Below are 14,421 nucleotides of genomic sequence, written 5' to 3' on the forward strand. Positions count from 1 at the left end.
ATTTCCATGGTGGTAACTTGAAAATGGCATCTCACGATTGGGGTTCTGGGAGGGGGCCCCACCCTCAGCAGGGATCTAAGGAGTTAAACAGTCCGAATCTGAACTGTTAGAGCAAGGGGCCCAGCTGTCATGTAACAGCCGGGTCACTGTTCTTCCCTGTATGGGCGACCTGTACAGAACTTGGGCTAGGTCGATAGAAAAACCTGTTGGCGTAGCCCAAGGCCCCTTAGTAACCAACTGAAAAATCTGTATCGGTGGTCACTAAGGGGTTAAAGGGAATATGCATGATAAACTTACCGACAATAACTAAATGTATCCTTGAAAACTGCTACTATACAGCAGTACAACTATCCCCATATTGTTCCTTCCTATACCTGTAATGATCCACAATCCATTTGTGAAGTTGAATCACCAACTAAGCATATTCATGTTCTTCTATTTCAGCCCCACCCCAGCTTCTGATGGAAAAGGGACCGGCGTTATTTTCAGTTGAGTGAGCTCAGATCTGTTACATCATTCACCCCTCCCTCAGGAAATAGAGAGATGATGGCTGAGTGTGACTGATTTGCTAAAGAGAAACAAGCTCCCTCATTCCCCCCTCTCTCAGGGATTCTCTACACTGTGTCAAATAGCCAACATGTATATGGCAGGTAGACTCAACTAAAGATGATGATTGAACTCATGATATCATTTGCATAAATGGTGAGTCAACTTTATGACTGTACTGTGGAACTGGGTGGTACAATATAGGGATAGTTGTACTGCTGTATAATAACAGTATTCAACAAGGTATGTGCCTCGGCGAAAGATGTAGATTACAATGTGCTACAAGGTGCTAAAAGCATACCTCCCAACCATCCTGGATCCATTAAGACAGCTCTGGTGAGAGGTATGTGTTGGGTCATCAACTCTGTTGGCATCCAGAGAGCCGGAAGCTCCCTGCACTATCACTGTGCAGCTGCTGCTGTGTGCAGAGCCTGGAAGGTCAGACAGCATGCCACAGCTCTGCACGTAGCAGCATCGAAGGAGGGGAGAGCTGCAGGGGAACAAGGTGATGTTAGGTGAGTATCTGTGTTTGTTATTTTATTTTATTACACAGCAACAAGCGGGAGCTGAGAAGAGACACAACATCAGAGGAAGCTGGGGGGCATCAGAATAAGAAAGGGTCATATTAGGGGGTTCTGAGGGTTATAATATAATGGGGAGTGCTGGAGGGGCACAATATGAGGGGACATAACGTTAGAGGGAGATGGGGGGCACAATATTTAGGGAGCTACAATGTGAGGGGGAGATGATGGGTGCAATATCAGTGAGAAATCAGGGCCACAATATCAGGCATAGCTGGGGGGCCACAATATCAGGAAGACATAATATCAGGGGGTCTTAATCTGAAAGGTAGGAGGGGCCATACTGCACGTATACATGGGCTGCACCCATTTTTGTGTAACAAGCCTAAGTCGATGGAAACGTTTAACATATGTGTTGCATACGTGCTGTATACGGTTGTGCAGAGTCCAGGGAGACCAGAACCAGTAGGAGGTGCATTCTGTCAGCCAGCCAATAGTCAGCAAACCATCCACTGTATTTTATAAGGAGGCGGTACAGATACAGTGACATACATTCACATACCGAAGGAAAACATCATGTATATATGGATTCATTAAGCACAGAAATACAGGACTGATGAAAACATACGTTTATGTGCAAGAGGCTTTATGCTTAACAGACCAAATATGCAGCAGATAAATCATCCAATACAAGTCATTGGGGAACATTTACCTAGAACAGTCTAAACTTCACAATATGCAGTTTTCCAGTGTATAGTACAGAGGATTCAGGATTTCTGGCGCCATTTTTTTTTTTGGTGCACCTTTGATAGGGGCAGTGGGACACAATTCTGTCGGACTTTACATGTTAAATGTGGTGCACGGTCCGAACGCCCCCTTTGTGTCACATGAAAAATAGTGCAGCGTGCGCCAGAAATATGTCTCAGACACTTCTAAAATACCTGTGCAAATATTTTGCACTGAAAAGAACGTGCAAAGTCTGACTGAAATCTGGCGCAGGGGCAATTGTGATAAATTGGGCACACTAAATAACTGTCTAAGCTTAATTTATACCATGTAACTATGTATGGAATCATTAAATTTGTCCCAGCGTTTACAAATACACACACAGTAGTTGAATTTCAGCTATGTTCTCATTGTTAAGAGCTTCTATGCAGCATACAGTGCCATGCTTGCCCTGAAAGTAAGAGCTCATGTACACAAAAAAGAAATTAGGATGTGTGCTAACCATATTTCCTACAGCTAGCACATGTCCCCATTCACTTCTATGGGTTCTTGCTCCTGGATTTCACAGCCCTGTGCATGAGCTGACTGCCAGAGCCCTAAAAGATAGAGCTGGATCTGTTCCTCGCCGTTGTTTGTGTCCTGTATAACTGCAAATTCTGGTAGCAGAAAGACCTGATGGACACAACTGTAGAAGCCTGATAGACCCTATTATAGGTCAATAGGGTCTTTGGGGCATTGTTTCAAACCATTGCTTCTCAATGCATTTTTATACATTTATGATTCCTGTGCTATATATTCAAATCTGTACCTGTAAATCTGTAAATAAAATGTAAAACATGCCATATCAAGATGAAAATCTCAAAACATTTTAATAATAGAGATTGCATCGTCTGGTATATTCATGTTCAGGATTTGCATTTAGATACAAAATATAACATGCATAGACTGTGGCCCGATGTTTTATCAGTTGGACTTCCTTTGGGTTAGCATACCCTGTGGCTATGGTCAATCCTATGGTCAATAACTGTGTAATGAATATTGATTATTAGGTAAAGCTTGAAACAGTCATCATTTTGTCTTTTTATCAGATTTAATTATTCATTTAATGAAATGTATATTTTATGAATTAGGAAATGGCATATTAAAAACAACTTGATTTGATGAATTGGCTTGGCTGCATTGCAGTTTGTGAAATCCAAGGGTCAAACCGGGTAAGGACTTGTGCCCTCTATTGTGTCTCAATCAGTGAAAATGTAATGTATGAATGACTTTGAGAAGCCTTAACAATTTTTTCATTGCTCCTATGGCGTGCTCCTGCTCAGACTATAATAAAGCCTGGATACTGACTTAAATTCTTTATGTGGCTGAAATACAGTTCAATTCATAATTCAAAGTATGAAGACATGTAGTAGGTAGATTTGTATTACACATTTTCTAGAGTTACCAAGCATCCAATTGTCACCATAAAGAGGTTTTCCTATGAAACAGGTTAGGCCCTATACATAGGATAGGGCCTTACTTGCTGATTGGTGGGGGCCTCAGTGATGAGACCCCTACTGATAAAGAGAATGGGGTGGTCTGATGTACCCCTCATCACTCCCCGAGATGAATGGGGCAACCAGGCCATGCGCGAGGAGACACGAGCGGTCAGACGGGGGGGGGGGGGGGGGGGGTACATCAGTACTACGTTCTCGTGATCAGTCTCATCACTGAGACCCCCACCGTTCAGCAACTTGTTTCGTGGGAAAAACATTTTAATTTATTGGATTGTAAGGAATATACACTTAATACATATTCTTGAATTTCTCAGACGTTATCCAGAATACATATAAGAGCTTAGGTTAAGCCACTATATTTTCCTACACTTGTTTATTGGCAGTCATTGGCAGATGTATACACAGTATAGGCATATATAACCCCAGATTGCTTCAAAATAAACATTTATAATATGGACATTTGGCCCGTACTGATATATATATATTTACATGCTATTTCATGCTATTATCCTTATTTGCTGTTGCTGTTTCCTGCTACATGCTACATCAGGTTATTTTTGTAAAAAGGGCATATGTACAAAATATTACTTTGTAAGTAAAAATAGAAGTAAAAACATTTTTTGAAAAGAATTGCAAGAACAAAGTCCTACTGAACAGTTAATCATCATCCTCAGAAACAGAAAAACTTAACAAAAACTATGTATCTTTAATGTAATGTACTGTACAATGATTCCCTGATTTACCAATGCTTTGTTGCAGTCCCAACATACACATAGAGAGGACCTGTCACCAAGAAATTTGGCACTAGTGCTAAAACAAACGCCGCAGTGTTAGAATGATAGCGTTATCGGAAACCTCTAACTCTGCGGCAGAATACAATGTAAACGCCGGACCGCTCTCAAAGCTGTCCGGTGTATTCATGAGGGGGCGGGATTGTGGGTGGGTTTGGGGGCAGTGACTAACAGTCACCGCTGACCTATGAAGCGATTGGATACATGAAACACCGGATAGCTTCGAGAACGGTCCAGCGTTTACATTGTACTCCGCCGCAGTGCTAGATTTTTTTAGAGGTTTCCGATAACGCAATCATTCTATCATTTTAGCACTAGGAGCTGCTTACAAAAGTAAGTGCCAAATTTCTCGGTGACAGGTCCTCTTTAACTACGTTTGTCAATACAATCACACAGTGTTCCTCTATAATTAAGACAAACATCTAGGTATTAAGAGGCCATAAAAAAATCAACCATTTATCTTAAAGGGGTTTTCATAACTATAAATATTAATGAACTTTAAATGGAATAAGTCCTCTATATTATTTTTGGGAGGGGTGGTATAACAACTAGCATCCCCTCCCACATTAGTTTTTCTCAGCAGCTGATAAAGAATGAAATAGCAAGCAGACAGCTGTGTTCTCTGTGTAGTTTTCAGACCTGGTAACTACCGCTCACCTTCCTTTTGTTTTATTTAGAGCTAAGCCAAGAAGAAATTAAGATGTAGATATAACAAGAGCATGACATTTTCAACCAATGAAGCTACACATACACGGCATGTAGTGTTATGTCCTGTGGTACACTGTTTGCGCCTTGTGTGTCATTGGCGTGTGCAATGTCACGGGCAGTCCACCTTTGTGAGAATAAAGCCTAAACAAGGATATAAATGTGATCAGACCATGGAAGAATAATCACACAAAAGTCTTACATAGTCTGATACATCTTTGTCAACTTAAACGTTGACAACTTTGTGAAATGTTTTTTCTGTAATTTTGTGAAATAAAAAAAAAACAAAGACCTAATCCTATGATAAGTGTTTGATTGTTTGAGAGAAAATGCTGAAAGATTTAGAAAAGTCTTATCACTATAACTCTATAAGTATTCTATTCTATACTGGTATTACCTTTCAAGCTTGAGTTGATGTAAAAATAGAAAATTTTTAACATTTAACTATGCTGCGTGGGAACTACAGGTCTATAATAGCATCTTATAGAGGTGTCTGTAGTGTCCTTCTAATTGGTAAAAAAAAATAAAACAAGCCACTGCATTGAGGAAAGGAAAATATTTCATACACCCAGGGGTGTACCAAGCCTGTCTGCTGCCTGAGGCGAGCCATAGAGAGACGCCCCCCCCGCCCATATATGTAATATATCAGGGAGTGTCAGGACCAGATGCATCATATTGGTTTGATGTGAAAATAAAGCAATGCAAAATGCATACAGCGTAACACCATGTAGTATAAAATGCATACAGTGTACCGCCATGTAGTATAAAATGCATACAGTGTGCCACCATCTAGTATAAAATGCATACAGTGTACCGCCATGTAGTATAAAATGCATACAGCGGGCTGCCATGTAGTATAAAATGCATACAGCGTATCGCCATGTAGTATAAAATGCATACAGTGTACCGCCATGTAGTATAAAATGCATACAGTGTGCCACCATCTAGTATAAAATGCATACAGTGTACCGCCATGTAGTATAAAATGCATACAGCGTGCCACGTAGTATAAAATGCATACAGCATCCCCCCATGTAGTATAAAATACATACAGCGTCCCCCCATGTAGTATAAAATGCATACAGCATATCGGAATGTAGTATAAAATACATACAGCATATCACCGTGTAGTATAAAATGCATATAGCATATCGCCATGTAGTACAAAATGCATATAGCATACCGCCATGTAGTATAAAATGCATACGGCGTAACGCCATGTAGTATAAAATGCATACAGTGTAGCGCCATGTGGTATAAAATGCATACAGTGTACCACCATGTAGTATAAAATGCATACAGTGTGCCGCCATGTAGTATACAATACATACAGCATATCGGAATGTAGTATAAAATACATACAGCATGCCGCCATGTAGAATAAAATGCATACAGTGTACCATCCATATACATATACACATACACACATCACATCCATATACACATACACACATCATATCCATATACACCTACACACATCATATCCATATACACCTACACACATCACATCCATATACACACATCATATACACATACACACATCACATACATCATATACATATACACGTACACATCAAATCCATATACATATACACATAACATCCATATACACAAACACATACAGATAAACTTACTATCTTTTCTTTTAGGAAACTTCTGCCTTGTCCTGCACTTTGGGTGGGCACCTGGAGGAGTTGGAGAGGAGAGCGGAGAGGGAGCGAGGGGGGGCGCGGGGGGGGGAGTGGGCGACAGAGGGAGCGGAGAGGAGAGGGAGTCGAGCAAAGAGGAGAGGGAGCGGACAGGGAGCAGAGCGGAAAGGAGAGGAGAGGGAACGGAGAGGAGAGGGAGCCGTGCGGAGAGTGAGCCGAGCCGACCGGAGAGCAGAGGGAGTCGTGCGGAGAGGGAGCCAAGCCGACCGGAGAGGAGAGGGAACGGAGAGGAGAGGGAGCCGTGCGGAGAGTGAGCCGAGCCGACCGGAGAGTGAGCCGAGCCGACCGGAGAGGAGAGGGAACGGAGAGGAGAGGGAGCCGTGCGGAGAGTGAGCCGAGCCGACCGGAGAGCAGAGGGAGCCGTGCGGAGAGTGAGCCGAGCCGACCGGAGGGGAGAGGGAGACGAGAGGGAACGGAGAGGAGAGGGAGCCGAGCGGAGAGGAAGCCGAGGGGGTATACCCGGAGCTGACAGGTGGCGCTGCGCTTTTGGCAGGGGGATGTGTGCGGCGGGAAAGAGAATGCGCCAGCCGGCATGGAGGGAGGTGTGTCAGCCTGGGGGCGGCGGCATAGGCATCGGCAAGGCGGGCAGACGGAAGCACAAGCAAGCGGGCGGGCACACAACGCCGCCTCCATGTCCAGCAGGTGGCGCGCCGCCTGAGGCGAGAGTCTCAACTCGCCTCATGGCAGGTGCGCCCCTGCATACACCATCACGTTATCTCAGATATTGTCAGCTCTGTAAGAAAGGACTTGCAGCATTTGGCCCCAGAGACTAGCAGAAGTCTGATGGCACAGTGTTATCACACATGGGGATTTCTAAATATCTCTTTATGATGATTTCCTTTAAACGGAATGAGCACTTTATTTATATTGTGGAGTTTTTCTTGTGGTTCCTGCAACTAACTCTGTACTGCTCTGTTATTTTTATTGGACCCTATGTACACTATCAGGCCTAGCCAAGGGTGGCCTAAAATTTTTTAACAACAGGCCATCAACTTTGAGAGCCAAAATTGTATTCCTTTAATTAACATTTCCTATATTTAAAATGCAAGTTATGTTAATACACAATTTATGGTTTATTCAAGCATTAATACACATTTGAAATAATTCTTTTGGTATCTTAAATTATTTATTTATTGAATTAACCCCTTAACGACCTGGGACGTAAATACAGGTCTAGGTCCGCAGGTACTTCACATTCCTGGGATCCCACCTTTTTGTAACCCTAAAGGCGCCGTGGTCAAATATGACCTCTGTGCCTACAGGGCTTTTGCATATTTCCCCGCCACGAGCCTCACCCCTGAAGATCTACTTAGGCTGACTCTGTAATACACTGACATTGTATCAGTATCTGTAGTCTATCAGTATGACAGTGTATTATTTTGAATAAGCGATCAGATGATCGCTTGTTCAAGTCCTGGAGTGGGCCAGTAAAATATTTACAAGAAAAAGTAAAAAAAAATAAAAATACATATAACATATACGGTGCAGAGCGTTAAGGGGTTAGGGTTCCACAGAAGAAGTCCCTGCTTGCCCACAGAACAGTAGAGCTGAACTGCATTGACAATTTTTTTTTCTTTGGCTAAAGGGGTTTTCCCATGAAGACAAGTTTGGTCCTATCCACGGGATAGAGCTTACCTTGCTGATCAGTGGGGGCCTCAGTGCTGAGACCCCCACAAATCGTGAAAACGAGTGGTCTGACCGACTCGGACGACCATTCTGCTTCCTTTAATCTCTATGGAGCTGACGGAGATCACCGAGCGCAGCGCTCGGCAATTTCCGTCAGCTCCATAGAGATTAATGGAGCTGAACAGTCATGCGTGGCTGTCTGCTCCATTACTCTCACAAGGGCTCCATCGGAACAGGAATGTGGTTACTGATATGGCAGGGGATTGGTACCAATGCAAAGGGAATGAATCGCCAGGATCCCATACGCAACCTCACCGCCATGTTATATGGTGCTAGTCCACAGGCTGCTTTAAGCATACAAATATTATACTTATGAAATATTCAAATAAGGCTGATCCTGCTGATGGATTCACTGCTACAATGCAGAGCCTTTTTAACAATATATTTTTTTACTGGACAACACAAGTGAATGCTCTGAAAAGAAAGAAATCAATAGAATGCCAGGGGGTGCAATAACAAATAGGTAAATACAAGGAGAAATGTAAAAATGTTTTTTTTTTCCTGAAAACTCTCATTTAAGGCTGGGTTCACTTAATCTTACTATGAGGCGAGGGAATAAATTCAGGGACTGGAAAACCAGCTACAAAAAAAAACAGTGAACAAATTAACAAAAAAAATTTTTTTTTCATATAATGATCCCTTTAAAAGCTTATTGTTTTACATTCCACACAAGTGTTATGTGAGCTTGTAACAGTCAGAATTTTTCGTGTGATTCCATTTTTTTGAACACTTGTAGAAATCCCATTACAATGACATGGGACCACTCTAGCGGAGGACGTGTCCTGTTCTCATCTACCTGTATCATACTGAAAGGATTCTGCAGAGACTAAGTAGAAGACACTTGTCTGTCCTTTCAGACTATTCTCCTCCTTTGCCCTCCACTCTCCTTTACATCATGCGCTGACATGCAGTGCTAACCTATTGTTTTCTTGATTGCACTTTGTATTCTTCTCAACAGCCTGTATATACTGGACTCGTATCTTCTATGTGACTCCCTCCTCTGTATACTGGTAAATTGTGCGTGTACCCCAGGGGCACAGTCACATTGCATCCAAAACCAGCCATGTCAGATGCCCATTCACTAAGCCCTGTAATCCATCACTATATTGCTGCATGTTCAAGGCTGTCTATCCTATCTATCTATCTATCTATCTATCTATCATCTTGTCCATGGACACGTCCTCCTGCTGCTGTCTGGGATCTCACTCCTTGTCCCTCTGCTTTGTGGCTGTCACTTTGTCTGTGTCTCTCTCTGTTCTTTGTGTCCTCTTGTATTAGAGGAAAGGAGAAAGAGGAAGAAAGAGGAGGAGAGATAGAAAGAGAGAGAGTCTTAGAAGGAGGAGGGGGAGTGCAGGGGATTTTATTTAGGGGGGGGTGGTGGTGGTATGTCAACTCGTATTCTCAGCATCACTCGCTCTAAAACCAGGGCAGCATCTGCAGGAACCTGTGTGTGCCTGTCTCTATCTCTGCCCTCACACTGTCTGTGCCTCCTCATCACATGGTCTCTGCAGCAGCAGCGGTAGCGGCAGCCTCTCGTAGATGTGGAGCTGTCTCTGCAGCAGCAGTCTTCCCGGGCTCTGTCACATCTGCCTCACAGCTGGAGCGGTCTCTGTGGCGGGCTTCGGTGTGAGCAGAGGTCTCTGTCACATCCTGACCTGTCTTTGGCGCGGTCTGCCTCACACGTCTGGAGTTATACGGTGCGTGCAAACTTCTGCCTGAGTGTGTGGGGATCATGTGTGTACATGTATGTAACGCTGCCTGCTCGTATACCACGTGTGCGAGTGTGTACATTGCTGCCAATACTCTACTACACCATGGCAGGGGCATGGCACAAAGGTGGGAACAGGATACGCGCGGTGTGTGTGTGAATATATGCATATATGTGTGTGTGTGGTATGTGTAATACATACATTAACATTGAACTTGCATCGCTCTACATGTTACATAGTATCCAGCTGTCTGCATGATACACAGGGCACAGCAGGCACTGGGGGCAGGAGGAGGAGTTTACTGACTTGATGCCACAGGAGGCAGCATAGAAAGTTCTATGTACTAAGACTTGGTGAAGATGGTTACAGATGTAATAACCTGCAAATGAGACCAAAAATCATTTTACACTAAAGTATAAAGCTATCACGAGATGTTTGTTGCCACAGTAGCCCTATTCATAAGATGAATGTAAAGTGGCCTCATTGCCTCCCATCTCCACCAGTATGCACTGTATACAAAACCACCAGGTTATAATCTGGTAAGATAACCATTGGAGACATATAGCTTTAGCTAATCTAGCACCTAACTCAGGTGACACCTCTTATGTAGCACCCATGTCATAGATGAGCTCAGTTATAGGCAACATATTCCCCATTTAAGAAATAGTTTGGACAGGTTTTACCATGTTGAATGCCCATTCATGGGAATTATATATTGCTGCCATGTCCCTGGCAGTCTGGCAAGTCATGAGAACTGCAGCGATTGTACAAACTGGGAATGTTCAGAGCATGATCCAAATTCTGAAACAACAGAATAACATAGTTCCACATAATTTACCATTAATATAAATAGTCTAGCGAACTATAGGAAATCGGGTAAAGAGGAGGAGCTTTGGTGACAACATATTACGTGAAGCATTCGTCGTGAGAGGTTTGGTTGGTAATGAACGCAGACGTGAGTGTAATTATGGAGCAATTACAGAATTTATGGGGAGCAGTCGGAGAGTTAAAGGGTGGATTGTGAAGAAGTAATGGAAGAGTCGCAGCAAAACGTTTCAAACCAATATAATGCATTGTAAAAAGAGAGATAAAAGGAGGTGCTGAGAGGAGAGATGTAATTGAACAATGGGATCATATGCAGCAAATGGCTTAATGGCTCATTAAGGGGAGCACTTGGAAGAGTTATAGGAACCATAAATGGGGTTCTAGAAGGAGTTTTCGGGAGCAGTCCGACAGGTAAAGGGATTGGCTGCGGAATGATCAATGCCTCAATTAGACTACTATCACATAGCACATTCTGTACACACTTCTTGGCAGACAATCCACCTGACATGTATATTTAAGAGTTTAATTCGTCTGACGCACAGATGCAGACCCAGGCAAAATCGTATTTTATATGTGGAAGTTAATACCCAGCATTCACCATCCTAGAATAATCCACTAAACCCTACAGGGAAAAGAGACATGAATTTTACAAGCAGTTGGAATAGAGATAGCGGGAGGGTGGCATTAAAAAAACAGTGGTGGGGGAAGCAAGACTCAGACAGAAGGACAATGAAATATCCGAGTGTAGAGGAGAAGAACGACTTTTATATTTCTGAAGTGATATCCACATCCTAGGATGTGACAACATAAAACTCCATATGATGCACACTCTGATGGCTATTGTGACTTGTTTAAATTCTGGTCACCTGCTCGGGTCCCCTATGAGGGAATGCAGGAGATGTGTTGCTATCACTGAAACGTGTCACCAGATGGTCATGTGTGTCCCTGAGAGCCACAGAACTTCTGCAGTGGCACAAATTGTGTCCAGGCAATCTGTTGTCTTGTAGCACCCCTTCGTTTCCCTCCTCCCCATCATGATCTCCTCATTGAAGGCTTTGTTTTTCTCCCCCCTCGCCCATTTGTTTTGTGTTTCGTTCTTCTTTACTGGTATCTTTATATATCCCTCTTTCTCCCCCTCCTTTTCCTCTCTCAGTCTCTCCCTATGATTTCTTATCCTCTTCTTATTGCAGTAAAGCGTAAAGTGTTGAACATGACGGGCATACAAAGAGACAGAGGAAGAGAGGAAAAGCGAGGGGAGAAGGGGAAGGAGAAGTGGAGAGGAGAGACAGATGGTACAATTTGTACGCCGCAAAATCCAAACAGGGAAAATAAGTTCTACCTAAGGGGGGAGCGCAATGGGAGGAAGATACAGAAGAACAGTGGGAATCATAAGAGATGCAGAAATGGTCAGAAATAAGACAAAAACAAAAGCTCCTAGGATTTGTGGGAAAAGCAGAGGCAGAAAAGAACAGTCAGACTCTGCTCACTTGAAATATCAGGCCTGCAGGGAGACAGGAGGTGGAAGAGCCGATGGTGAGAGGAAGGAGCAAGAGATGAGCGCAGAAACAATAGTGGCAGTGCAGCACTTACTGAATGTAGTCACATGAGTTCCCTTTGTATCAGCAAGTGTTTTCCATTAAACTATTTTCCTACCAAAATTAACATTACCAAAAAAATGTGAGTTTTTAAATTGTGCTTTTTATGTTTATTTGTTAAGATGAAAACGATTGTCTTATTTTACTTTTACGACCTGACAATTAAAAAGGGTTAAAAGTGTAGGCATGACCTTGCCCTTTATTACTGAGAAGCAATCACATTTACAGTGAATGGGAATGTTATATCCCAAATTGATTTCCAGTTTAGAATCTTAACTTGAGATCTGTTGCTCTTGGTAATGATTGGGGTTCCATATTTTGGAATATATATAACACTTCTAAAACCTGTACTTTTCTTGAACAACAAAAGTGTAAACCAATGGTTGACGTAAAAAAAAACCAGTTCTGACTAGGACTTGCTCCACTTTTTAAAAGAGTGGTCACACAGTCTATTGAAATGATGGTCATGGACACTAATTTATTAACAGGGTTGTCCAGGTTAAAAGAGCAGATTCAAAAGAATAGGAAATGTAAGGAAAGGACTGACATTACTGACTTTTGACTTTAAAATCTGCAGCAAAAAGCAACAGAAACTGCATACTAAGCTCAACTTAGCTCATCCTGACTCAGAAGTTAGTTTTTGTTTAACCACTTAAAGGGGTTGTTCGAGAATGTACAAAAAAACCTTAGTGGCCGAGAGGGGGCTGCTTAAAAAAATAAACTCCATGCCCACCTGCTGCCGCTAGGAATAGGGACAGGTGGGTTTAGCCGGCCACATTGGCCGGCTGGAAGCTGAATGCAGTGCGGCTTTCAAGCCCCTGTTTGTTTACATGGGGCATGGACCAGAGAGTGGGCAGCACGGAACATCGGGAGGTAAGTAAATGTTTCTTTTTTTAAGCAACCCCCTCCTTGCCACTAAGGTTTATTTTTTTACAACCCTTTTTACAATTGCTCATGCAGGCTTGTAAAATAATTACTGTGCCAGTACTGATCGTAGCTGTGAACCTGTTAAATGCCGAACCACTTTAGCAGCATATAAGCACCAATGCCCTCCCCATGCCATCATTGGGGGGAAGTGATTGGTTGCTTCTCTGATGCCTTTGGTATCCCTACTAATAGTTGATATTATACATTGTATTGCATTATATGGTAGGGCAGTGATGGTGAAACCTTTTAGAGATCGAGTGCCCAAACTGCAACCCAGAACCCACTTACTTATCACACTAACATTTTTCCCGCAGAGTAATAATACTACTACTACCATTTTTGTGGACTATTTTTAGAGGAGGATGAGTATGACATTTTCTGGAACACAAATATATAACTCTGTAATAATGTTGATAGATGTCTATTTATACAATCATTACAGTCCCTGTTTTCTGTGCTTTAGTAACCAACTGAGGCAAATATAGTAAGTTTACATCATGCATTAAACAAGGGGTGCACAACCTTTTTTGCGTCTCCTCAGAAAATTCAACCTACAGACTATGACTGACATCCACTGATCCCCCCCAGATTAGACTATGGCTGATGCCCTTCCCCCCTTTTGTTGACCCCCGCCTCCCAGATGGCTGACTCTGCCGATGGCCCCAACCAAGACAATGGCTGTCACCACCAACCAAACCAGGCTGATGCCGCTGACCCCCCAAACCAGACTATGGCTAATGCCGCCCACCCCCCAGGCCAGACCATTGCGGACACTGCCTTCCACCCAATCCAGAATATAGCTCATGCCTCAGACTTGCCCCCCTTTTCCCGGCCAGACCATGGCTGATGCTGTCTTCCACTCAGACCAGACTATGGCTGATATCCACAAACTCCCCAGAACATACTATGGCTAAGGCCGCTGAACCCCCTGACCACACTATGTTTGATGTTGACTTTCACTCAGACCAGACCAAGCTCTGTGTTCGGGGACTGCTGTGACAGGGAACTGATTGTATCAGCCCTCTGTCACAGGACAGGATTGGACAGCCACCTAATGATCACGATGTGTGCATGTGTACACAGTGCCATAAGCCTGGCAGAGCTGTGCCGCTGTGCAAGGTCTTGTGAATGGAGCATCAGCGGTAAATATTGAATGACACTGCCCTGGTCACATGTCCACCTATT

General features: G+C 43.2%; 1 protein-coding gene across 2 annotated transcripts in view; it reads left to right on the top strand.

The window, feature by feature from the left end:
• The first annotated feature begins 9,590 nt into the window (after positions 1–9,590).
• CDH24 (cadherin 24) overlaps positions 9,591–14,421 on the top strand; it is an 82,310-nt gene continuing 77,479 nt past the window's right edge. The window contains exon 1 of one of the 2 annotated variants that reach the window (XM_072150399.1): positions 9,591–9,877. The gene's annotated coding sequence lies outside the window, so the exon portion shown is untranslated. The remainder of the gene's footprint in view (positions 9,878–14,421) is intronic. The other variant, XM_072150406.1, reaches the window with a different exon arrangement.

This window comes from Engystomops pustulosus, chromosome 1, assembly GCF_040894005.1.
Source record: "Engystomops pustulosus chromosome 1, aEngPut4.maternal, whole genome shotgun sequence".
NCBI classification, from domain to species: Eukaryota; Metazoa; Chordata; class Amphibia; order Anura; family Leptodactylidae; genus Engystomops; species Engystomops pustulosus.